The sequence below is a fragment of the Anabrus simplex genome, chromosome 1 (assembly GCF_040414725.1).
Source record: "Anabrus simplex isolate iqAnaSimp1 chromosome 1, ASM4041472v1, whole genome shotgun sequence".
NCBI lineage: Eukaryota > Metazoa > Arthropoda > Insecta > Orthoptera > Tettigoniidae > Anabrus > Anabrus simplex.
Window position 1 is genome coordinate 115,140,473 of NC_090265.1, and position 26,309 is coordinate 115,166,781.

General features: G+C 41.0%; 1 protein-coding gene across 1 annotated transcript in view; it reads left to right on the top strand.

Annotated features, from left to right (window-relative positions):
- The window catches only part of LOC136884477 (vanin-like protein 2), a 143,243-nt gene that overhangs the window by 9,626 nt on the left and 107,308 nt on the right, over window positions 1-26,309 (top strand). The window lies entirely within an intron of this gene.

Consider the following 26,309-nt stretch of genomic DNA (forward strand, 5'->3'; position numbering starts at 1 on the left):
CAGCTTTAGAGTTGTTAGCGCCCGCGTGCGCGCGCGCGTGTGTGTGCAATTTTTCGTCCAGAACGTGCCATTTTGTGTCATCAGTTTCTCTGGCGCGCCTTTCCTAGACGTTGCTTGGTAGTGGGAGACTGACAGCACGATCACATCCTATTAGCAAATAGGGATTTTTTCCCTACTTGTTCAACGTCGCACTATCACATCGAAGATTTTCGGTGACTGAAGGATGGAAAAGGGCTAGGATTGGAAAGGTAGCGGCTACGGCCTTAATTGAGGTACACCCCCAGCATTTGCCTGGTGTGAAAATTGGAAACCACGGAAAACCATCTTCAGGGCGAACCCACTATCTCCCGAAAGCAAGCTCACAACTGCGCAACCTTAACGGCACGGCCAACTCGCTCGGTCAAATGTGGAATGCTAATGCGCTAAAGCAGAAACGAATTCTTTGTTAACAAATTTGTTCTCCCTGTAGAGGTACATTTCCAATTGAATGGTAAATTGTATATTGTTCATCTTAAAGTTTAGCGTCCTCAATCACCACTGCTCTGAATTAAGAACTGTCGCCCAGGAGGCAGATTCTCTATCAATTGTTGTCTAGATTGTTTCGGAAATGATTTCAGTAAAGTTGGAAATTTATCGAACATCGCCCGTGGAAAAATCATTATAGCCTGTCTCTTCCTATAAATGAATATTTACCTTAATTTGTCCTCTCGAATTCCACTGTTGTCTTTATAATATCATGATATTTTGTTTTTTAAGAAAACTCCATTCAAACCTATTACCTACTCAGTTTATTCGACACTACATCTTTGCTGACAGCTCGGAACATCCCGCTTAGTAGAGCTGTCTCCTTACTTCCAAGTCTTTCTAACCCAGAGTTTAAAACATTTTCGTACCACTATTCTTTTGTCGAAAATCACTCAGAACCAACCGTGCTGCTTTCTTTTGGATCTTTCCCAGTTCTCGAATTAAGCAGTCGTAGTACGGGTCCCTTAATATAGAACTCTACTGTAACATTGGTATTACCAGTGACTTATACGGCGTCTCGTTTACATCCTTACTACAAATCCTAAATACCTCAGAGCCATATGAAGAGATCTGTAATTTTTATTTGCAATCTCGTTAATTTTATTACCCCAATCAAGATTTCCCTCGTATTAACACCTAGGTACTTACAGAAATCCCCATGAGGTTCTATGAGCGATCGCTTGGTAGGCTGCTCAGCCCGAAGTCCTGCAGGTGACGTATGGTCATGACGAATCGTCTCGGCCGTTATTCTTGGCTTCTTAGACCAGAGCCACTATCTCACCGTCAGATGGCTCCTCGATTGTAATCACGTAGGCTGAATGGACCTAGAACCTGCCCTTAGATTTAGGTAAAATTGCCCGATATGACCGGGATCGTACCTGGGCCTTCGAGTAAGAGGCACGCATGCTACCTCTACACCGCGGGGCCGGCTAACACTAAGTTAATTACTTCACGAAATTGTTAATATTTTTGTGCTTTGTAAAAATGCGTTTTCTCTCAAATCTAATTATAGGCCTATAGGAAATTAAATTTGACGTGCATTGCTTAATTTTACCAGTAACAATTAGACTATAAACGAAGCACACTAGCTCATAAAAGAGTAATTTGATCACAGAGATTGTCATGAGACCTTCGGCTCAGAGGGTCCCGGGTTCGATTCCCAGTTGGATCGGGGATTTTAATCGCGTGTGATTAATTCTTCTTGCTGGGGGCTGGTTGTTTGTGTTTGTCCCAACACTGACTTCTTCATATTCAGGCAACACACTACACTAACAACCACCACAGAAACACACCATAGTGATTACATCCCTTTATATAGGGTTGCTTCAGAAAGGGCATTCGGCCGTAAAACAGGGCCACACCCACCCACACACACACACACACACACACACACACACACACACACACACACACACGTGAGACAGGTCGCACCAGATCGTCATGAGAATGAACGTGTGATGTGATGTGTGGCACAGGAGAGGTCTGGTGGACGTCTTTCTAGTTGATGCCCGTAAGTTACACGTTCTACGCGTCTCGGTGTGTGATGATGACAAGGAATTTGAAAGATGGTGAAACCCCGTATCGGCACACAGCCTACTCCTGTCGAATAACAAAAAGGAGTCTGCTAAAGGCTTAACGTCTCGATCCGACGGACGAATCACCAACAATAGCGTCATAGGACTACATGTGAACACTCTGGAGAGGTTTGAAATTGAACCCAAGCTTCTGGAACGCAATATAATGATAAATAATAATATTTCGTGTGGCTGTTTCTAGCCAAGTGCAGCCCTTGTAAGGCAGACCCTCCGATGAGGGTGGGCGGCATCTGCCATGTGTCGGTAACTGCGTGTTATTGTGGTGGGGGATAGTGTTATGTGTGGTTTGTGAGTTGCAACGATGTTGGGGACAGCACAAACACCCATCCCCCGAACCATGGAATTAACCAATGAAGGTTAAAATCCCCGACCCGGCCGGGAACCGAACCCGGGACCCTCTGAACCGAAGGCCAGTACGCTGACCATTCAGCCAACGAGTCGAACAAGATAATGATTAGAAAGTGTCTACTATCAATTCTCCCAACTTTCCGGCCAACATTCTGATGGTGAAAATTTTACCAACAGAACTCGAAACAGCTAGCCGCTGCCTCAGGCCGTAATGACTCGACGCATTAACGGTCACGATCGCCGGGCGGGCAGAATGAACATGTGAATTTATTTACTTATTTATTTATTTATTTATTTATTTATTTATTTATTTATTTATTTATTGCCCCTAAGGGCAAAGTATACAAAAAACAAGATTAATAATAAGAGTAATTGTAAGATTAATAATAAGAGTAATTGTGAGTTGATTGCATAATGGTTGATAAGCACATTTTGACACATGTTGTTGCATTAAAAAGTTTGGGAGACATGGTTCTTCAGGATTTGGGTAGAATATTTCAAAGCAGTCACTGCAACTTCTCTTATTAATGCCTGATCGAGGTTAAATGATTTGCAGAATACAGCCCGCTCTCAGGATTTGAATGCTGTAGTGCATACGATATTATGTGCCAGTAAGTTTAGCCATTAAATATAGTTTTAGTTTCATTTTTATAATTACCAAAGGGATATTAATATTTTTATTTTGTCAGTACTACCAATTGGAAATAGTAAATAATTAGCTCATATCACCAGCACCCTATCCTGTTTCTGACAGCTCCAGTTCCATCCAAACTGATTTTATGTATAACAGTTGCATTTTTAATAGTACGACACTTTGAATGAATGGTCAGCGTTGAGGCCTTCGGTTCAGATGGTCCTGAGTTCGACTCCCGGCCGCGTCGGGGATTTTAATCGCATCTGATTATTTCTGCTTCCTCTGGGACTCCCCTCATCTTATTCAGACAACATACCACACGACCAACCACCACAGAAACACATAGTAGTGATTACATCCCTCCACATAGACTTGGAGTCAGGAAGGGCATCCTACCGTAAAACAGGGCCAGATCTTCATGTGCACCGCAGTTCACACCCGCAAACCCGCAGGTATGGGAAAAGCGATAGAAGAAGAATTGCACTTGTTAATAATCCTGTATTCTTACATTTTGACAGCATTGTTGAAATCATCTCTATGATGTGTTCTTTATAGAGTGAAGCAATTTCCTCTTAAGGTAGCCTGGTTTCGATACATTTAATTTCAGTTTTGCAAACCGCTCGTGCTACTGACACGGTTAGTACTGTATGGCAGATGCAGGTAACATTTTCACAGAAAAGAAGTGATTTCCTTTCTTTGGCTTTAAAAAATACTACATAGTTTCATGATTATAATAACAAAGTGCCATTGCTGTATTCCAATTCTAAATGCGTAAATTAAATACTTAGAAGTATTATGGTGACACGACCCATATTTCGTCGTCATTGAACAGGAATCCGAGTTTATTTTGCCTTTTTGACGGTCATTTGGATTAAATGTTTGATCTCGAGTGTTAGAAAGCTGTGGGCAACATGGCAGATTGCACTTTCCAGTGTCTTTTCTTCGTGATTTGTAATGTACATATGAGAAGAATTATTGGTACAGTGTTTAAACGAGTGAAGATAAATCGAATTCAACGTGTAAATACAGTGAATGGAATTGTCTCACTAATTTTTAATAAGAGTTCAAGCACACACAAAAAATCAGTGACCGAGCTCGATAGCTGCAGTCGCTTAAGTGCGGCCAGTATCCAGTATTCGGGAGATAGTAGGTTCGAACCCCACTGTCTGCAGCCCTGAAAATGGTTTCCCATTTTCACACCAGGCAAATGCTGGGGCTGTACCTTAATTAAGGCCACGGCCGCTTCCTTCCCACTCCTAGCCCTTCCCTGACCCATCGTCGCCATAAGACCTATCTGTGTCGGTGCGACGTAAAGCAACTAGCAAAAAAAAAAAAAAAAAAAAAAAAAAAAATCAGTGAAGGTATTTTACCAGACATTAACAACAAGAAAACTTGTTAACATAGATGCGTTCACGGCTCGTACTTGTAGACATGAGATGGGCTTTTGGGCTTGTGCCACGTCAAGAAAATAAGGTGAAACTCTTTACGTTCCGCAGAGAACTTTCTCCGCGTCTTCAGAAGAAAATATCGACTCTTCTGAGGAAGTAGAAGGTTTGGCATTGCCTGTACTCTACATAATGGGCTTGAAGTTAGTTGCTCGAGGAACCATTCCTCAATTCTTTGACAACATTTGCATTACCTTTGGGCTGAATAGTGATTTCATCTATAACATCACCATTACTACTCTCAATAAGTCCATCATGACCTTCAAGAACCATGCTTGTAGACCACAGATAAATATTTAACGTGCCTCACTCCTTTGCGTACTATCTCGTGTACTGTATCTGTCTCTATCTATTATTGCTGTTCAGGTATTCTTTGTCCTTGAGCAACATGCAGCTCTTGCAGGAAGATTGTATAAGAATAATTTAAACCACGTTTCTCGTAACTTACATTTTTCAGAGTAAGGTTTACTTTCTCGAAACCTAGAGGAAGTAGAGAAATGAAAATTGTCAGTTCCATTGATAATGGTAACTTGCACAATTATGCCCAACAGATTTGCAATTAATGATTTAATATAGAAATTATGATATGGATATTTTGAAATAATTTTCAAAAAATAAAATGTATTTTAAATTTAGATGCTGTAACATAAAAGCTATCAAAATTCTGTTCCACGGGATTTTAAATTAAGACTATCTAATCATGTGACGAAAATTTCAGAAAAAAATACCCAGTCGTACTGAAGAAAATGCACCATATAATTTTAAATACGTGAAAAATTTGATTTTAAATGTATTTTAAATGCTTAAAATTTATGCCATAAAATTCACCTGAATATCAGGCAAATTTTTGAAAATGTGCACGCAAAATTTCAACTAAATACATTTAAAAGTGTAGAAGGTATCCTCATTTGTCTTCGGTGATGATTTCCTCTTTTTTTTACCTACGTCTTCCGTTAGCGAACATGGTCAGCAGGCGGGCAGAACGTTTGAACATAAGGAACACAGCCCTCTCTCACGATTCGAATGCTTTAGTATCTAGGGGATTGTGTGCCAGCAAGTAAGTGTAGCCAATTAAATGTATGTTTATTTTCAAAGTCATTATTTTCTATTGGTATATTTCTAAGGGATAGTAATATTTGATAATTTTCTATTTTGTCAGTATTACCAATTGTAATTAATAAATTATCAGGTCTTATCACCATCATCCTATCCATTTCAGACAGCTCTGATATATTTATTATTTAAAAATTACACTTTTAACAATCCTGTTATATACATGTTGACAGCATTGTTGAAATATTCGTCTTCATGATGCGTACTTTAGACAGAGAGAGAAGCAATTTCCTCTAAGGGCAGCTTGGTTTCCGTCTATTATTGAATTTAATTTTCGCTGGTGCTACTGGCATGGTCAGTAAATGAACATTGTGAACGGTTAATGGGCATATTGTGACGAGAGGTCGATACTTGCTCCATTGCTGATAGACGCAGACACGCGGACAGCCACGGCGCCGAGACAAGTTAATTAAGCGTGGCAAGGCCGCCCTGCCTCACGTCACGAACCAATAAGATGCAAGATAAATTAGATTGGATCCTCATTCTTGAAGACAGGCCGTTGATATTGTTTGTTTCACCACTCCTGTCTCCCGAGAGGACTGGAACTCGTTCAACATGCTGGTGAAGTGTTGTTCCTTCACAAGGTGGCGTGAGTAGCACCGCTTTCTCTCTTGTCACTCATTAACACCAGAACCAGCGGCTTGAAAATCGACAGACAGACGTGAGAATGAGTAGAGGACAGCACAAAAGAGTATAGTGATCTGAAACAAATATACAGTATATCTAGTTTATCCTTCCTGACACAGAAGATGGAACAATAATAAAAACACTGATAAAGCTACGCAATGCGTTCTTAATAAAGCGACGGAAACCTAGAGCAAAGACTTAGCAAATTTGGTCGTATAATATTGGCATATGTCACGCCGAAAGATTTCGTCCTTGTTAGGCACCAGCATACATACCAGCTAAACGTGCACCAAATAATGAGCTCCCCCTTCGAAAATCGAATAAGAGCTCTGCCCTGCTGTGCGTACGATTAAACTGCTGCAAACAAGCAGGCTTACTAATTTGATTCACGTGCAAAAAGGTATAAACGTTTCTATTGATAATAAATGACCGTTACAGCACAAAGTTATTTGCTGACACCATTTGGCGGTCAAAAAAAGTGGATCGTTTTAAAAACAAAAAATTAAGCTTACTTTGTCTTCATTCCTAAAACATGTTAATATAAAATTAAGTTAAGCAGTGTCCTGCATACTTCATACTAATCATCAAAATTCTTTTTCACACCAGGCAAATGCTGGGGCTGTGCCTTAATTAAGGCCACGGCCGCTTCCTTCCAACTCCTAGGCCTTTCCCATCCCATCGTCGCCGTAAGACCTATCTGTGTCGGTGCGACGTAAAGCCCCTAGCAAAAAAAAAATCTTTTTTTTTTTTTAGTTTATCCAAAAAAGTCTTAGATGCTGTCATTATTAATAAAATGTCATTAACTTAAATTAACATTGCATTACACTGAGCAAACTTACGAACATACCACTAAAAGTTTTCTTGGTGACACTCTACACTTGTCTTGCCTTAGTATTGAGTGTTACCACCCCTGGTGATTGTTACCGTTTCCATCCTTCGAGCCATGCTAGCTAGGAGGTCCTGGATTGTCTCCTAGGGGATGAGCGCCCTCTCTTCCGGTAGTATTGCTCACATTTCGTTGAGGGTGTCAAAGTTGCGACGCCAGACGATTCGGCCAAGCATATCCCATGTATTTTATGGGATTGAGGTCTGGATTGCGAGCTGGTCAGTCGACGATTCGTAACCTGACGTCGTGTAGATATCCCATCACGTAGTGAGCGGCATGGAGGGGTGCATTATCATGCATCGGGATGAAATGTTCACCAACTAAGGTAGCATGCTCTGCTAACAACTCTACGATCTAACGGTGTGCACTCAAAGCACCTCCATCGATGAGAAGAAGTTCCGTCCGGGCATCAAAACTGACACTGGCCAATACCATGATCGAGCCAATCCCAAATGGTTACTTCCCGAAGATGCTGCAGGGTAAGTATTTCTCCTCACGCCTTCTTCGCTCACTCTCTCTCTCTCTCTCTCTCTCTCCATACCATCAGGTGACCGGGGGCAAAATCGTGATTCACTGTGAACAGTACCATTGACCACTGCCCCACAGTCCAATTTCGATCTTGAAGCGCAAAACGTAATCAACCTGCTCTGCGCTGGGGGGTAAGCTGTGGACCAGTTGCAGGTCTTCTTGAGGTAAAATTGGCTTCTCGGAGTCTTCGTCTGACAGTCCTCGCAGTCACCGTGACATTTATTACCGCCTCAAGTCAATTTCAGTCTTGGACGACGGTAGGTTAGCGTTCTCTCAAGATTTGGATCACAAAAAACCTATCGTCCCTAGCAGATGTAGACCTCCGACGACCTGATCGAAGTCATCTGTGGTAGATGCCGAGTTCATGAAATCGTCTGAGAGCATGCCGGACGCTTCCTTATGATGCACCGATGGTATTAGCCGCCTAACGAATGCTGCGTCCATCATCCACCAACGCCACTGCTCTTGTCTTCCTGGCTAGGAGACATCTTAACTTGTCAAATGTGAACGAGAAACTGAAGGAAAATGTTCCTTTGTGACACATAATTTGTCACACACTGATAATTCATCGATACCTTCCATCCCAGTATCGTAAAACTGAAAAGATATTGTTGTTAACTGACGCAATAAAATTGACTGCCTAGTGCTTGGGGATGGAAAGCGGATCCTTAAGTTTATTTATGATCTCTAAACATCATATTATTCTCTAAAACTGCAGAATACACATTAGAAACCGCGTTAACGTAACAAAAATGTAATTAATGGAACAATTCCCTCCAACAATTGAGGACCTGAATTCCATATCATGGTAACTTCTTCTTCTTCTTAATCTTTTTACCCACCAGGGTCGGTTTTTCCCTCGGACTCAGCGAGAGATCCCACCTCTACCGCCTCAAGGGCAGTGTCCTGGAGCGTGAGACATTGGGTCGGAGGATACAACTGGGGAGAATGACGAGTACCTCACCCAGGCGGTCTCACCTGAACAGGGGCCTTGTGAAGGGATGGGAAGATTGGAAGGGACAGGCAAGGAAGAGGGAAGGAAGCGGCCGTGGCCTAAAGTTAGGTACCATCCCGGCATTTGCCTGGAGGAGAAGTGGGAAATCACGGAAAAACACTTCTAAGATGGCCGAGGTGCCAATAGAAGCCACCTCTACTCAGTTGACCTCCCGAGGCTGAGTGGACCCTGTTCCAGCCCTCGTACCACTTTTCAAATTTCGTGGCAGAGCCGGGAATCGAACCCGGACCTCTGGGGATGGCAGCTAATCACACTAACCACTACACCACAGAGGCGGCCATGCTAACTCCAAAATTTAAAATATTCAAGAAAGCGGGGAAACGTAATATTTGTGTTGTGTTTATTTACTTTATTGCGTTTTATTTCACGTAAGTTACTAACCAAAATGGCTGCCCCGTGGGGTAGGGGTAGCGTGCCTGCCTCTTACCCGGAGGCCCCGGGATCGATTCCCGGCCAGGTCAGGGATTTTTACTTGGATCTGAGGGCTGGTTCGAGGTCCACAATTGAGGTGCTATCTGACTAGAGATAGCGGACCGGTCTAGAAAGCCAAGAATAACGGCCGAGAGGTTTCGTCGTGCTGACCACACGACACCTCGTAATATGCAGGCCTTCGGGCTGAGCAACGGTCGCTTGGTAGGCCAAGGCCCTTCAGGGGCTGTAGTGCCATGCGGTTAGGTTAGGTTACTAACCGAAATACATTCATTTAAGTTAAAAAATACTTTTTCCATCAATTATTTCATGTCTAAAAAAGATTAAGAATGGAGTTAGCATGGTTTGGTAGCAGACGCTTACAAATACAAGTGGGTTATGTTAAAGATATTATCATAAAACCTGTTGAAAAAGAGGGAATGAGATACTAGTTGTGTATTTGTGTTTATACTAATTTATGATATACGTATTTATTACCTATTTATTACATATTAGCAAATGTACCCGTGCTTCGCTATGGTATTCTGCATTGTATACGAATATTGAAGTAAATACTGTACATGCAGTAAATAAGATTGTTTTAAAATAGCATGTCTCTTAGCGTTATCCGAGAAACAGTATGGAGAGGTCCCCATACGTTGTTTCCAATGTAAAGTGCATGTTATGGATTTGTGATGATAACGACAGGCGCACTTGCCTACTGCCATTCACAATCGACTTGGAAAGTTAACATTATAATTGCAGGCCCCATTGCCTGCTGCGCGGTCACAATCGATTTGGGGAGTTTCCGTTACAATGACAGCCCCCTTTCCTACTTCCAGACATATTACAAATTGAGGAGTTTTTATTATAATGGCAGGAAACTTCCCTACAACCAGTCAAAATTGAGTTGTGCAGTTATCATTATAATGACAGGTCCCTTATCCAACTGCCAGCCAGCTTACTGCCAGTCACACCAAGTTGATGAGTTTCCATCAAAATAGCAGGCCAGTATGCCTAATGCCAGTCACATTTTAGATGGGTACATCTGTTTATAACTGCGGGAACGCTTGCCTACAGCCAAACACAATCGGGTAAGGGGAGTTTTGAACAAAACTGCATGCTCCCTTGCCTTCTGCAAGTTAAATCGAGAAGTGAATTATTCATTACAATGATAGGCCTGCCTTATTAATGCCAGTTACACAGGAATTGGAGAATGACCCCATTCCTACTGCCAGTCAAAGTCGGTGTGGGGAATACTGATTACAATAGCAGACACACCCTTTCTCGATCACTACAAAATCGACATCAGTGAATATTTATAGTTCGACATACGAAAGTATGTGCTTTTTTACAATATTGCAGACCTTCATTTACAGATTAACTGCTGCAAAACGGTACGTCATATCGAGAAAGGATTGTACCATAAGAAGCCGGGTTTAGCGGCCCTTACCCCGCATCCACACGACTTCTCATCAGACGACCATAGTGCGACAAGTATGATGTGGCTCTCACAGTTTCGTTGATAATGACACTAGGTATCCAACTATTGTACGACTTGGCTCCCTTACCTATAATTTCTAGTGTGGTCCTCTTGTATCTAAGATAAATACGTAGTGCCATGTTGTCCCCTCCAGCTTTACATCAGACCATAATCGGACCAAATAAAATTCATATCCTTAAGGTTCGAATTTCTCGTAAAACATGAGGTTCCGCAGCTATGACCATAATATCGACAATTACGTAAAATACTTCAGCTTTGCTAAGAGCCTTCATGGCTCACGCGGCAGCGCGCGGGCCTCTCACCGCTGAGTTCCTTCTTTCAATTCCCGGTAACTCCCTGTGAGATTTGTGCTGGACAAAGCGGAGGCGGGACAGGTTTTTTCCCAGGTACTCCTGTTTTCCCTGTCATCTATCATTCCAGGAACACTTTCCAATATCGTCCGGCTCCATGGCTAACTGGTTAGAGTGCTGGCCTTTGGTCACACGGGTCCCGGGTTCGTTTCCCGGCAGGGTCGGGAATTTTAAACATCATTGGTTAATTTCGTTGGCACGGGGCTGGGTGTGTGTGTGTGGTCTTCATCATCATTTCATTATCATCACGACACGCAGGTCGCCTACGGGAGTCAAATAAAAAGACCTGAACCTGGCGAGCCGAGCATATCCTCGGACACTCCCGTACTAAAAGCCATACGCCATTTCATTTTTTTTCCAATATCATTTCATCTGTCGGTCATTAATCATTACTTCAAAGGAGTGCGAAAGGCCTCGGCAGCCGGCATAACTCCTATTCCTTGTCATTAAATGGGGGCTTCATTCAGTCCATCCCGGGCCCGGTCGAATGACTGGGAACAGGCTGAGGATTTTCACTTCAGCTTTGCTCTATTCATGCCTAGACAAACGCTGCTTTCGACACTGAACACTACCGATCAATATCACCATAACTCATACCTCAGCGTTGAGAGCAGTGACGCGTGCCCTTCAGTGAGCACAGGAGTATAATAATGTACCCACAGGAACTCATGATCGAAGACATACATCTAGCAAACGATTTATGACGTTTCAGATATAAATTCCTGGCGCGATCATGACTTGAATGTGAATTTTTCGGTGCGATTCACAGTTGTGAAGTCCGACTCCTTGATTGAATGGTTAGCGTAGTACACTTCGTTTCAGAGGGCCCCGAATTCGATTCCAGGCCGAGTCGGAGATTTCAACATTAAATGATTAATTCCCTTGACTCGGGGACTGGCTGCTGTACTGTCCCCCAACATCCCTGCAACTCCACACACAACACGATCCTCCACTACAAAAACATGCAGTTTCCTACGCAAGGCAGATGCCGCCCACACTCGTCGGAGGGTCTGCTTTACAAAGGCTGCACCAGGCTAGAAATAGCCGCACGAAATTATTATTATTAAGGTTCCAATGTAGAAGAAAAGCCATATTTCTTTCCTGAGCTTATTATACTAGAAACCCGAAAAATAAAGCGATTTGATATTGCTTATAAATGCATATTTAGCTTTTATTGTGTTGGTCAAATTTTGCTCTTTTTAGTGTTATAAGATTGTATTTGGTTATATTTTGGCCAATTTTTGCGTAAACTGGGGCGACGTTTCCAACAAGGTATGTACATGTTATGTGTGGTCGAGTTTTAAATGCGGGATTTCCAAATACGGTATTAGATACGTTTATTTATTTATTTATTTATTTATGTATTTATTTATTTATTTATTTATTTATTTATTTATTTATTTATTTATTTATTTATTTATTTATTTATTTATTTATTTATTTATTTATTTATTTATTTATTTATTTATTTATTTATTTATTTAATTTATTTTTCTGGAACAGACAGGTAGTAGGTTTTATAAGAATATGGCACTACGGCCCTGAAGGGCCTTGGCCTACCTAGCGACCGCTGCTCAGCTCGAAGGCCTGCCGATTATGAGGTGTCGTTGTGGTCAGCACAGGTAGTAGGTTTAGAAGACCTAATTCCGAGAAAGTATTGGTGTATGGACGTCTCAATGAGTAGGACGTCAGTTCGGTAGATAAATGTATATCAGAAGCAATTAGCAAACAAGGAAATTCCACGTTATCTCGCTCTGTTCCTCCTTGTCAGATCCAGTTACAGCCGCCTTCACCCTTCACAAACAACGAATTTCAACATTTCATCATGCTTAACGCGAAGTGCAGTGAAGGTACAAAATTAAGAAATGGTGTGAAAGATTTCGGCGAAGTGATTGTCAGTACTGTAGAGTATGAAATTAAGGCAGCGACAGTAAAGTGATTTTATTATTATTAAATGGAAAAGCACACAATGTGTAAGAATACAAACTTATTCGCTTTGTCAGAGAACAAGGCCTCTTCACGCACTCCAGGGTGTGGTAACGACCACAACATTTTTCACACCGTCGGCACCTACAATCCTGGTTTGGTTCATGAAAACTAAGTACAACACATTTCTTATGATGAAAACCATGGATCGCTGCACGAGTCACTGTATGCCTGAGACCGAAGCGGCGGGTTTTGGAACAGAACAGAAACCCCAAGCTCAAAAATCTGTCTACGCAGCAGGTATTAATGGTAATTAATGTGTCATCGCTGCACATCAGGCGACAGGTAGCTGACCTGAGTTTCCTCCACGGGATCTTAAATGGGCATTACCGCTCGGAACATCTTGTCTCACTCTTTTCTCTCCGTGTTCCTTCCCGCTCCACCAGAACCAAAGACCTTCTCCACATTCCCCACACTCAGCACTCAATACTTCAACGATCTTTCCTAATCCGCCTCCCAACACTCTTTAACAATATTAACAGGAGACAAGAACTTGATATAGCATCAAATAAAAGTGTATTCGAGAGGTGTGTAAATAGCCTCTTAAAGATAAGTTGATGTGAAGGGATTATACCGCCATCTTGACCCACGACGACTTGGCTATGAATATGGACATTCTTATGGTTTTCGATTTGGACAGTTGTTATTAGTAGGCTGTGTACCTGATCTTGTTATATTTTGTTATGTTTGTTATATTTTATTATGAAAGTTTACGTTTGTTAAATAGTCTGTTGGCAGTGCAAGTGAAATTTGCTCAGGGTAGCTGTATCTTGTGCTTCGTGAATAAATAAATAAATAAATAAATAATATTAGATGTTGATAATCGAACTGCCCTCCCTATAAATACACCTATTGGAATACCAGTAACTGCTGCCAGTGTTCTTCATGCTTGAACTGTTGTCATTACGTCCGTTATATAAAAGTCATTCCAAAATTCTGTCTTCTTCGAATTTTATCATGTAACACCTCTTGATATTATTTTGTAGCTTGTAGATTCATAGAATGTCGTAGGCCTTCAATGAAGAAAAGTTCTCGAGTCAGTTCAGTCTTGAGGGTGTGTATTTAGATACTGTATAGAGATGAGAAGAATGCAAGAATGTGGAATGTGGCCTGAAAGCACGAACTTCCTGTTCTGCTCAGACAGATCGGCTCTTATCTGATCTTATCTGCTCTTATCTGCTACACGAAAATATTGACTCACACTTTGTAGTTTGCTGGATTACAACTGACAAGAGCAAAGAGCTGCCAGTAGAAGATAATATAAAGTCGCCTGGGTAGTAGCGGAGTTGCTATGGTAACCATTGCGTCACTGGCTCTGCTGGTGAAAACCCCTTCGTCCCGTGCCTCACCGGGCATGTGTATTCTTCTGATCTCCCAACAATACACATAGCGCTCTTTTAAGGAAAATTGCTTTCACTCTTTCTGTCTCTATTATTTTATGTGAATTAGTGTTGAAAGTTTTAACGTGCTGTAGCTCTATCAATTTGCAAGTTTTAATGTGTCAGCAATATTATCACTCATCACGTTTTGATATAGTTGTGAAGGGCATCCTATCCCCAGCCAACAGCAAAGGAAACGGCATACGTTTAATCTCCTGGCCCCTCGTTTGCCCAGTAGGGGGTGACTTATTACGGTAGTGGGCTTTAGAACTAAAGTTCTCATTCCTTAACAGAAATACTCACAGCTCTGTTACCAGTACATCTCTTTTTTTTTCTATTAGTTTTAGGTCGCACCGACACAGATAGGTCTTATGGGGACGATGAGATAGGCCTAGGAATGGGAAGGAAGCGGCCGTGGCTTTAATTAAGGTGTTACCGTGGTTTGGTAGATCAGCAGAGGTGAAAGAAGGTGCTGGGATAAATAGGTCTCAATATACGAAATTAAGGTTAATTTAAAATTTAACAAGGTTATATTTTCTTTTCAAGATCAAGAAATAACAAATATAACAGGTACTTAGTAGCCTAGCAACAAATCGAGAATGTACAATTAGTGTTACAGGATTTGGGCTCCGAGAGCCAGACACACAATTCTTGAGCAATTAGCCCAACTTTAGCCAAACACCAGGTTTGACAAAGGGGCAGAAAACCCAATCATGCCCAGGAGCACTTGCTCCATATTACTCAGTAAAGCCTCCTCGAGGCACACAGAAACCAAAATTTTAAGAAAGAGCAACCCGCTCTTAAAGTTCAAGCCTATCAAAGGCCACACCAAACTCGACTTTCAAGCTGACCTCCAAGCACATGAAAACAGGGGTAAAAATACCCAACCTACTGAGGCCTATTCAGTAAAGAAGCAGGTTAATTACATGGCCTCCAAAATACCAACTTGAGAGGAGGCGAAACTGCACTCCTAATACATTTCTTTAAAACCTATTTGGCACTAGGCCGCTCATGCAAGGGCTAATCCCATACTAAAGAGGTGACTTATATAAGAAAATAATTTATATTACATTAGGAAGGGAAGAAACGGTTGTGAAAATAAGTTCACCTCAAAGCAATAGGAGTGGGAGCTCGAGAGGGTTAAGCGCTCTCTATCCCAATATGTAGTTTAAAGAGATAGAATTTATACCAAGTGTCTTTTACATGTTAGAGGAAAGTTACATGGTAAAGGCTTCGAACCTGCCCCGAGAGTTAAACTGCTGAGCTAGCAAGAAAATAAGTTATTAAAAGGCCATTACCTTATTGATGAACCGCTGCCCGAAGAAAGAGGCGCTCCCCGCCCCCTGCTACATAATTACACAATGATAGATGTTACTGAAGTGGCTCGGAGACCCGAAAATCAGCAGTTTATATACCCTCGTGGAACATTCGAGACCTTTCATGAATGATAACACCCGCCCACAAGCTTTTTATTGGACGGCCAAAAGATTACATGTCAAAACAGGAGAAGAAAACCAGGATTGGTGGAAAATTAATTACAGAAATTTACGATTGGCCAATTTCAAAACTGGCGGAAAAAACGGATTAACATTGCCAACTTAAACAATGGCTGAAAGAAATTTAATAAAGAACAAACTTATAAATACTAAATTTCTTCAAAAAAAAAATAGGTTCCTTCACTTCGCACTAGGGTGCACAATAGTAGTTCTTAAGTAGTGTCATCTAGAAGAGAATGTTCACACTTCTTGCTACAGAGAAAACAAAAATGAATCGAAACTGACACAGTTCAGAACACTTCAAAATTTACAACAGCGACATCTTCTGATAAACTTTAGAATTAACATGGTTGTTAGAGTTCAGGCTTCCTCCAGAAGAGGAGTTTCAACTGGCGCAAAGTTTGAATTAGCGGAGCGGAGGTGTACCGCCCGGTACATAAGGTACAGCCCCAGCATTTGCCTGGTGTGAAAATGGGAAACCACGGAAAACCATCTTCATGGCTACCGACAGTGGGGTTCGAACCCATTATCACCCGGATGCAAGCTCACAGCTGCGCACCCCTAACCGCATGGCCAACCCACCCGGTCAATGCATCTCTTATTACAATAGAACTTAGTCTTTTTTTTTCAGCTCAGAATATTCGCACGTGCTTTGGTCGCTGTTTGAAAGTCTTGTAATATTTCCTTCATTAATTAATATTTGTGAAGTGTACTACTTCATGCAATAATGTGGAGGCAACCACTCTCCTGACAGTGCCCACTTGCCTTTTATACGACACGCGCCCCTTGTGTCCAAAGGAAAGAAACCGACTCAAAACCCTCATTATCACTAGGGCCAGTAGCGGCGATTACGGCAGAAAAATTACATTTTTATTCCAATTTTAGCCGCCTGAAACCAGGAATTATTAAAAAAATGTGCAAACCCTGTTGTCTTTTCAGCTTTAATTATTGTTAGTTATTAACTATTAAGAAAAATATTTAGCGGAAATACGCACAAAATGTCGTTCGCCGCGGCTAACCAATGACGAAGGGTAGCTGGTTTATATTTTTGCCAAGGTCACCCGCTTGCCGCCTGCATTCGTCAGTCTGACAGCCTCACTAATCTATATTTCTGTTCAGTTCTATCTAGTGTCCGTTTCTTTGTTACTGTGTAGTCAAACACTAAATTAATTTTAAATTGTGTAATTACGCCCCGTATTTCAATTGTAATACGTGTGTTGTCCCTTTGGTAAAAGTTGTATAGTACGATTATTATTTCACATAAGTTGGTAGACTGTCAACCTTTATGTCTCTACGGAAATTCGCTCAGAAAGCATCAAAAACTTCCCATCTTATGGCTTCCTTTTTTTCAATTTTGATGTCTGTCCCTTGCCCTCCCCCGTCCCACTATATCCCCCAGACCCGGATATTTTTTGTTGTCTATGCATTTTTGTGCCCTCCCCGCCCCCATACTTCTTATTCCCAATCGCTGCTACTGACTAGGGTGGCCCACGTTTTGGGATCAGAAGCTGCCGTCTGGGGATACGTTCCCCGTCCAACTTTACTTAAGATTTTTAATGTTAGTGATACTCTAATACGAGCTACCTACCCCTAAATTCCAGAAGTCATATTTTACCCTTTTTAGGTCATATTAAGCTAGTTTTAAGGCATATTTCCTTGCACATTTTTTTACTTCTTGAGGTCATTAACTTTCGAATCTTAATTATAATTATTGTACAGCTGTGAAATGACTAATGAAGCGGCCTTTACCTTTTGTGTGTGTGTGTGTGTGTGTGTGTGTGTGTGTGTGTATGTGTGTGTGTGTGTGTGTGTGTGTGTGTGTGTGTGTGTGTGTGTGCTCTCATCCTTGCCTTATCATCGTACAAAATAGATGTACTGTCCTATTATTTTTTCGTTCATGTTTTGATTGTTTCCCAGTACGATTAAACTGCTCTCGTAAGACTAGTATCTTACTATTCTTAAAGTCGTTTAACTGTAGGAAAGGAGCCGCGATTCTGTCTTCGTTGATGGCTCACTGGTCATTACGTTCACAATGACTCTGGATAACACTCGCATTGTTCAAGTAATGACACGTGGCACCATTGAACTATGCTGTGCTAGAATATTCTTTCTCTTCTTTAGCAGAACTCTGAAGTACACTGATCAGGTCTATGTGATCGTTACTTTGCAAGGACGTATCCCGTCATATCGTGGGTTTTGATATTTCCAATTTCTTTCTCTTCTGAATTTCACTTTCCCAATTTCCACAAGTGTAGGATAAGATGTTGCGTTACTCATGGTCTCAGTGTATACAGTATATTGTTCCGTTTTAAATACTTAGGTTATCGGGTGCAATATATAATAATAATTTTATTATAATAATTTTTATTTTTATTATTATTATTATTATTATTATTATTATTATCAGCAAATGCTCTACTGTGACTTGATAGTCTTGTTCACATATCTTCTGAATCATTCTTCAAGTAGAATGTGTAGTTTCAGACACGAGTAATCTCTAAAATCTCTTGCAATGGTGCCCCGAAATTAAATTTTAAAGAAACAGGTGCACTACTGTGTTTCATATAGAATGGTGGTGGTAGTTATTGTTTTAAGAGGAACAACAACTGGGCAACAATCCTCTATTAACGTTAACCAGAGGGGGAAAATGGAAGGGGTCCCACACTTAGAAAAATGAAGGTTTCGGCCAAAGAAAGACACGAGAATGAAACTCCCTCTAGGTCTCACGAACCTAATACTGTCTGGGTCGAAAAAGAACAAGAGTTGACCGCAGGAGATCGGGTAAGATAGGTGAAAGTGAGGAGCGGGCACAAGTGAGTGGAAGCAATGCCAGTATTCAGCTAAGGGCCCCATGGTCGCTAACTCACGCTCCTAAGTTAAGAGCCCATGGGGCCTCTTTTAGCCGTCTCTTTCGACAGGCAGGGGATACCGTGAATGTTATTCTACCATCCCCACTCACAGGGAGATTCATGTAAAATATAAATAATCACTATCTACGGAGATTAAATTTATCGTAACCCTTTATGCACTTTCAATGAACTCTTGACATAGTTTAAATTTCCTTTGGACCGCAAGTGATCTCTACTGTGCCCTATCCCTTGCTTTCTCCTACCAGTCGTTTGCAATGCCGGTCTGACTCAGTTCTTCAAGTTGTCCGTCAATATGATGTTTTTTCTTTTGCCCTGCCCACACGAGGCTTTTATTTCTCATACGTCATATAATGTTTTAGGTACTAATAATGGCGTATGGCCTCCGGAGAGACCAGATATGTCTTTCGAGTTGAGCCTATGGTCGAACTGCGCGTCTGTGTGGATAAGAATTAAATTTATAATGTTGAAGACAGCGCAAATATTCAGTCCCCGAGCCAGGAAAATGAATCGATAAAGATTAATATTACCGATCCGGTCGGGAATTGAACTCACGACCCCTTCGACCTCCTGCAAGTTTGCTACCCAGCTACCCAGTTAGCCACGGAATCGGTCTTCAAATTACTGATTACGATTATTATCATGGTCACCAGGGTTGCCTCCTTGTACGAAAATAACGATTAATTAGAGACTGGTAACGATGTACGATATTACATTGAACAATACTGTGCTGAAATATACGATCATTTTGAAAACTGTTGATAGACTAATTTCGCCCATCTTTCTTTCTTTCTTTCTTTCTTTCTTTCTTAACCCTTTTTCCCTCCAGCGTTGGCTCTTCCCTCGGACTCAGCGAGAGATCCCGCCTCTACCGCCTCAAGGGCAGTGTCCTGGAGCGTGAGAATTTGGGTCGGGGATACAACTGGGAAGGATGACTAGTACCTCGCCCAGGTGGCGTCACCTGCTATGCTGAACAGGGGCCTTCTGGGGGATGGGAAGATTGGAAGAAATAGACAAGGAAGAGGGAAGGAATCGGTCGTGGCCTTAAGTTATTTAACATCCCGGCATTTGCCTGGAGGATAAATTCGAATCCACGGAAAACCACTTCGAGGATAGCTGAGGTGGGAATCGAACCCACCTCTACTCATTTTACCTCCCGAGGCTGAATGGACCCCGTTCCAACCCTCGTATCACTTTTCAAATTTCGTGGCAGAGCCGGTAATCGATCCCGGGCCTCCGGGGGTGGCAGCTAATTACGCTAACCACTAAACCAGAGAGGCGGACAATTTCACCCATGCGTTCTCATTAACCGGGCGAGATGGCCGTGTGGTTAGGGGTGTACAGCTCTAAGCTTGCATCCGGGAGGTAGTGGGTTCGAACCCACTGTCGGCAGCCCTGAAGATAGTTTTCCGTGGTTTCCCATTTTCACACCAGGCAAATGCTGGGGATGTGCCTTAATTAAGGCTAGGGCTGCTTCTTTCCCACTCCTAGGCCTTCCCATCCCATCTTCACCATAAGACCTATCTGTGGCGGTGTGACGTAAAACAAACTGTAAAAAAAAAAAAGACGTTCTCATTGTGCTATTTTCTCCTGTTCGCACGCATAGTACGGTCAAGCGATGGATGATTATCTTGATGCAGATGTTCGACTCCACGGCTAAATGGTCATCATTTTGGCTTTCGGTCCTGGGGGCACCGGGTTCGATTCCTCAACGCGACGAGGGACTATAGTTTTAATTGTAAATTCCCCCGTTTTGAGGATTCGGTGTTTGTGCTGTCCCAAACATTTCTGCAAGAGATAACACCACGCGAAGTACTATACTCCACACACTAACACGCAGATTCCTATATAGTGCAGACGCCACTTACCCTCTTCGGAGGGTCTGCCTTACAAGGGCTGTACCAGGCTAGCAGTAGCTACAAGAAATTGTTGTTATTATGTAGAAAAGAAACAATATGGAAGTATAGTTTCCCTCAGTAGTAATCCATGATGGTAGCAGTGATAGCCCCTACGCCCTACCTTCAGTGCCACCGCTGCATACCAAAGACTCTCGAAGAATCGCGTTGAACTCCTGGAGGAGCTAGCTATAGAACAGAGGCGCTCAGCTGGCGCCGGTTGAGGCTAGCCCAGCGCGGCCGGGCTGGCCTGCCATAAATGCGGGCAGCTTACATAGCAAGCTTACGTCGCAGTGAAGCGAGATGGAGCAGTGACGTTCGATTGTGACTACGAAGCTCTCCTCCACTACTCAGCGAAATATTGATTGGGGCACAGATTTTTTAAGACGCTACAATCGCCAGAAAACTGACCTTTTCAAGATATTCCGGTTTGATTTATTCTACGCTCGATATAAAGAGTCGGTTTTATTTTTATACATTCAAAGAAATTGACCAGTTTTGATGTTTGCGTTACCATTTACAATGTATCTACTGCCCCCGTTATGCCGGGCAGCTCAGCCGGTAAGCAAAAGTTCCCAGAGGCGGAACGTTCGCTTACAGGCAACGCTAAATTATAGGGGTCAGGGACAATCTAAGGACTGACGACAAATGAAAACACTAAAAAGAAATGGGTTTTAACATTTATTAAATAAGATATTAGCACTTTCCAGATTCTATAAATATTTTCAAAATCTTGAAATAAAATATTTATCTCTTCCCTGCTGGAATTCATCTCACAGTTCTCCATAAAATTTCATTCTGTAAAGATACGAAAGTGGGTCTTAATGAATTGTCTTAGAAAATTAAATAAACTATTATTTGAGAGAATCCTATCTCAAAATATGAAAATCCGAATTATTTTCCCTTTCTAAATTATTATTTAAATCAACGATACTCTGCGCTTCATTTAACCGTGAGTCAAATTTTTACCTCACACCAAAAAAATCAAATAAATCATTTCCATTAATTAAATATTATTCTAATTAATTATTTAAGCTTCAAATTATATAATAAAATTATTTAGAAATCAAATATCCAACTCATTTGATTCTTATTTCTATGTCAATTGACCTATTGTTGTGCACAACTCACAATAAAGACTCAAAATTCTCGCATTGTAGCGTTAAACATTTTACATTTTGTGAGCTTAGTTCATTGACGCGATCCTTGCTTAAGTATTTTCCCTCGAAGCAAAGATCCTAATCTATCTTATTCCGTCATAAAATCACTTAAAGATTCATAATTGAGCCAAATATGCTCGCCACAAAACAACAAAATAAAATCGAACTTTACGCGCTCAGCGTACACATGTCCTGACGAAATATAACCATGGAAATCACAATTATCACCAAAATCAATCATTCATCCATCTCACATTCAAGCTTTGGTCCACGGCAATATTATTAAATAAATTTATCGAATCCTATCTCATGATTTTTAATTTTAAATTTTATTTGAAATATGAGGGCTTCTCTCGATGACAATATCAGGCAAGGGCTACCATTTCGATCGTCTGACGTGTGATTGTGACAGGATTATCACTTTTCCAATGAAACAGATTCCACAACGATGTTCCAGGATAATTTTACAGTAGAAATCATCTCTAAAAATTCCATAGAACTGCCTACAGTCACAGATAAAGAAACATTCGCGCATACGGTCTATGAGTCACGACTACGTTATTTTTAATCTCTTATTATCTCAAATTTTGATCAACATGTGCTGCATAAGAAGAAATTATGTTCAAAAACACACTCTCTTCCGTAATTGACTCATGTAATGGACACACAAATAAAATCCTATCTTAAGATCCATTTACAAGTCTCAAAAATACCAATAACAGTAAATGCAAAATTTGTGGACATTCAAGCCACGACCAATATTCCAGGCCAACATCTACTTCAATATAGCACACATTAATCACTTATAAGCACAGTAATAATTACACTCATGACCTTTAAACATTCTATTAGACCGTAATAATGTCTATTATTATTATTATTATTATACGCGCGCGGTCGCGTCATCGCAGGCTATGGTTTAACGAAATCATAGATGACTCTATTCTATCTCGAATCTATGGTAAACCACAAAGCATCAAGGAAAAATCCTAAATTCACAGAACACGTCGATATTCTGTCCCAAATAATTCAAAAATTATTCCATCATTAATTTATAAATTAATAATTATTATCGCGTGGGTCAAATATTTTTAACACTTTCCTAGACTTATCATGGGACAGTGAGAACATGTCACGAAGCACTCACTCAAATAGAACAAATTATCGGTCCCTATTACACTCTCACACACATCAAATCTACCAACACCAGTGAAAGAAGAGTGAAATTCCTAACTACAAAGACTATTAGAAATGATTTCAAATATTCAAGCAAGGACTACGTCTACATAATTATTACAACAGAAAATAGAGAAAAATATAATTTAAAATCCTAGCTGTAGTAGACTTGGCTTCTGGACTCGGTTGATGATCAGTGAATATTTAACCAAACTCCATCTCCGATGTTATTCTCTCCCGGGCTGAATTATGCCTCACATTTTAATGATACATGGCTGCAGCAGGCGAGGACTTAGGACAATTCCAAACTCCGTCGAAATGCTGAAGTTCCATTCTTCCAAAGTATTTCAGGACTGCTAGGAATCTTGCGTCTTCTGGTGAAAGCTGAAACTAAAAGATCTGTCTTAGAAATAATTCCTAACACACACTCGATTCTTCAAGATGGCACAGTTTTACCTACTTTAGAAAATTTTCTTCAGATTTATAAATTTAAAGAAATCTGAACTGCTGCGTTTCCGATATTTCGGCGTCACAAAATTTCCTCATAAGCAGAAAATTTATCGTCTTTCCTCAATGAATGCTGGTAATATTCCACGTCGGATACGTCGTTTCCAATAACACATGTGCTCATACAATTATTCCCGTAGACAACTGAGCAACTGAGCGAATGCAAATGAGCAGAACAGAATGCCAATGAGCAAAGTGAGAATGAGCAAATAAGCAGAATGAGCCGAATGAGAGAATGAGAAAGATTTTCCCAAGTACATGGGTATTTATTTCTTCAAGACGTAGGTGTGTTTGTTAATTAAATTTAATTGGCTGAGATTTTGCGATCGGGCTAACCTTGCTGTCCAATTGGTTAAATATCATGACGTCAAAATCTCAAAGTATTGATCGCTTTTAATCTGGTCGGGTTCCTGTCCACGTGCCACCCCTGTGATGTCTTCAACACGGCACAAAAAACCCAGACTCGCATACACGGCACGGGAAAAACCTGTTTCCCTGCTGGTTAGCAGACAGCGCAGAGTTGAACTCACCTTCCTGGATGATAATTTTATGCATTGATCCACACCAGTAATAAAATATTCTTCCCATACAAACCAATAACCAATTTTCAAGGGTGCATATTCTCCCGTGGCTGAAAAAATGATTTGATGGGCAGATTAAATCATTATTATCTGGAAATATAATTAACATGTCCCTTGAAAATTTTGAAGTACAGTTATGTGTCACACTATTCCATAATTATTCCAGATGACGTTCCAGCACGTAGCCTACTATTGTCCAGTTCCAGCGCAGCACAAAGCAAGCGTAATTGACTCATGGTGGAATCTTGTAACTCCTGACACTCTTTACACACTTCTTCCGTCATATCGACCTGCGTTGAATCATGAAGGTAGATTGGATCCTCATCTTCGTTCCATGACGTTTCTTCTTCAAAGATGACGTTTATTTGACCAATAGCAGATTGTTTAGGACAGTTATAACTCTTCAAATTTGAACCATTATGAACTCCTTCATATGATTGATCGAGACTTTGTATGCGATAGGCATTGTTCCCATAGACTTTAATAATTTTGTACGGCCCAATAAATAACGGTGCAAACTTGGCATAAAATTTACTTGTGGTTTCTGAGGAAGCTGGTTTCTTGAGTAACACAAGCTCATGTAATTTTAATGGACGACGAAACTTCTTGTTTCTGACACGTCTTTGCCTTCTCTCAGCTTGTTCCTTTAGAGATTTAGCTGCCTTCTCAATATTCTCCTCCAGGGTAGGTTTTACATTTCCTGGGCATTGAATGATACTATCCCAAGGTCGGTAAGGTCGTCTGTCAAAATGAAGAACAACTGGAATCTGAGATGTTGCCTCGTGCACAGTGATATTTAAGCATTCCATCATAATTGGTAACACATCTACCCATAACTAATGTGTATTCCCGCAGAAAATACGGCAGAATTTTGACAGTTCCTGCATTACTCTTTCAGCTGGATTGCTCGATGGATGGCGGACAGAATTCAATATATGTTTAATGCCCAATTGTTCCATAGCTTGACGAAATTCAGCGGAGGTAAATTGTGATCCGTGATCAGTCAATATGGCTTTTGGCTTGCCCATATGAGATATCAGGTTGCGGATTATCCGACGAATTACAGATTTGGAATTCGCCTTTTGGATAGGATACAAGGCAATATACTTAGAAAATACGTCGATAGTGACTATTACATGTCGGTTTCCCCTCCTAGAGATCGGGACTGGTCCAAATAGGTCCATTGCAAATAACTGTTTAGGCCCTGTAGGTATTATGGGAATAGGACTGTGCTGAAGCAGATGAGAGCTAGGTTTTACTCACTGACAAGTATCACAGGTGCGGACTACATTACGAACAATGGTTCGAAGTTTCTCCCAAGTAAATTTCTCTCGAATAGTGGCAACCGTCTTGTCAATACCACCATGACCTGTTATTCTGTGTGTATGCCAGATAAGGGATTCCTGTAATTTTGGAGGCACCACAAATCTAAGTTCAGATTTTGCAGAATCAATGAATTTAAATAATATTCCATCCAAATATTGGTAACGTGAAGCTTTCCTCTTATATCTTCTATAATTAGGTTCTCCAGGTTTGATTCTCTTCTCCAGAAAGTCTATGATGTTTCTTAAATCTTTGTCTCTTTTCTGGGCTTGCCGAATGTAACGTAATTTTCTTAAAAATTCGTGGTCCTCTGGAACTAATTCAATCTGATGGATTTCCTCAGTATCGGCATTCGGGTTACAACTTAAACAGTCAGCTAACAAATTGCTTTTTCCAGTACAGTGCTCCAGTTTGGTGTCAAATTGCTGGACAAACATCGTCCACCTGCATATTCGTTCGGATGCCATGGTAGTTTTCAACATGAAAGTCAAAGCTTTGTGATCAGTCCTGATAAAAATTTGATAACCATATATTATCTTCTGCCAGTATTTGAGAGCATAAACTATTGAGAACATCTCCAATTCAGTAACCGTGTAGTGCTTTTCGTGATTTCGCAATTTTCTGCTGACGAAGGCAAGATAAATTCTCCTTTCAGGGTCTTCCTTATTTTCTTGGAATAACACAGCTCCAATTCCAATACCAGATGCGTCTGTTTGTAATATGAACGGTTTTCCAAAGTCTGGATATCCCAATTTGACGTTTTGTATCAGCATTTCCTTGGTCTTATTAAATGCTGTCTCACATTCATCATTCCATTTCCATCTGTTTCCCTTTTTTAGCATATCCTGTAGAGGTGCGACAGTCTGCGTAAAATTAGGGCAATGGTTGGCGAAAAAGTTGGCCATCCCTAAAAATTGCCTTACATGTTTTACTCTTATGGGCCTTGGAAATTTACTTATGG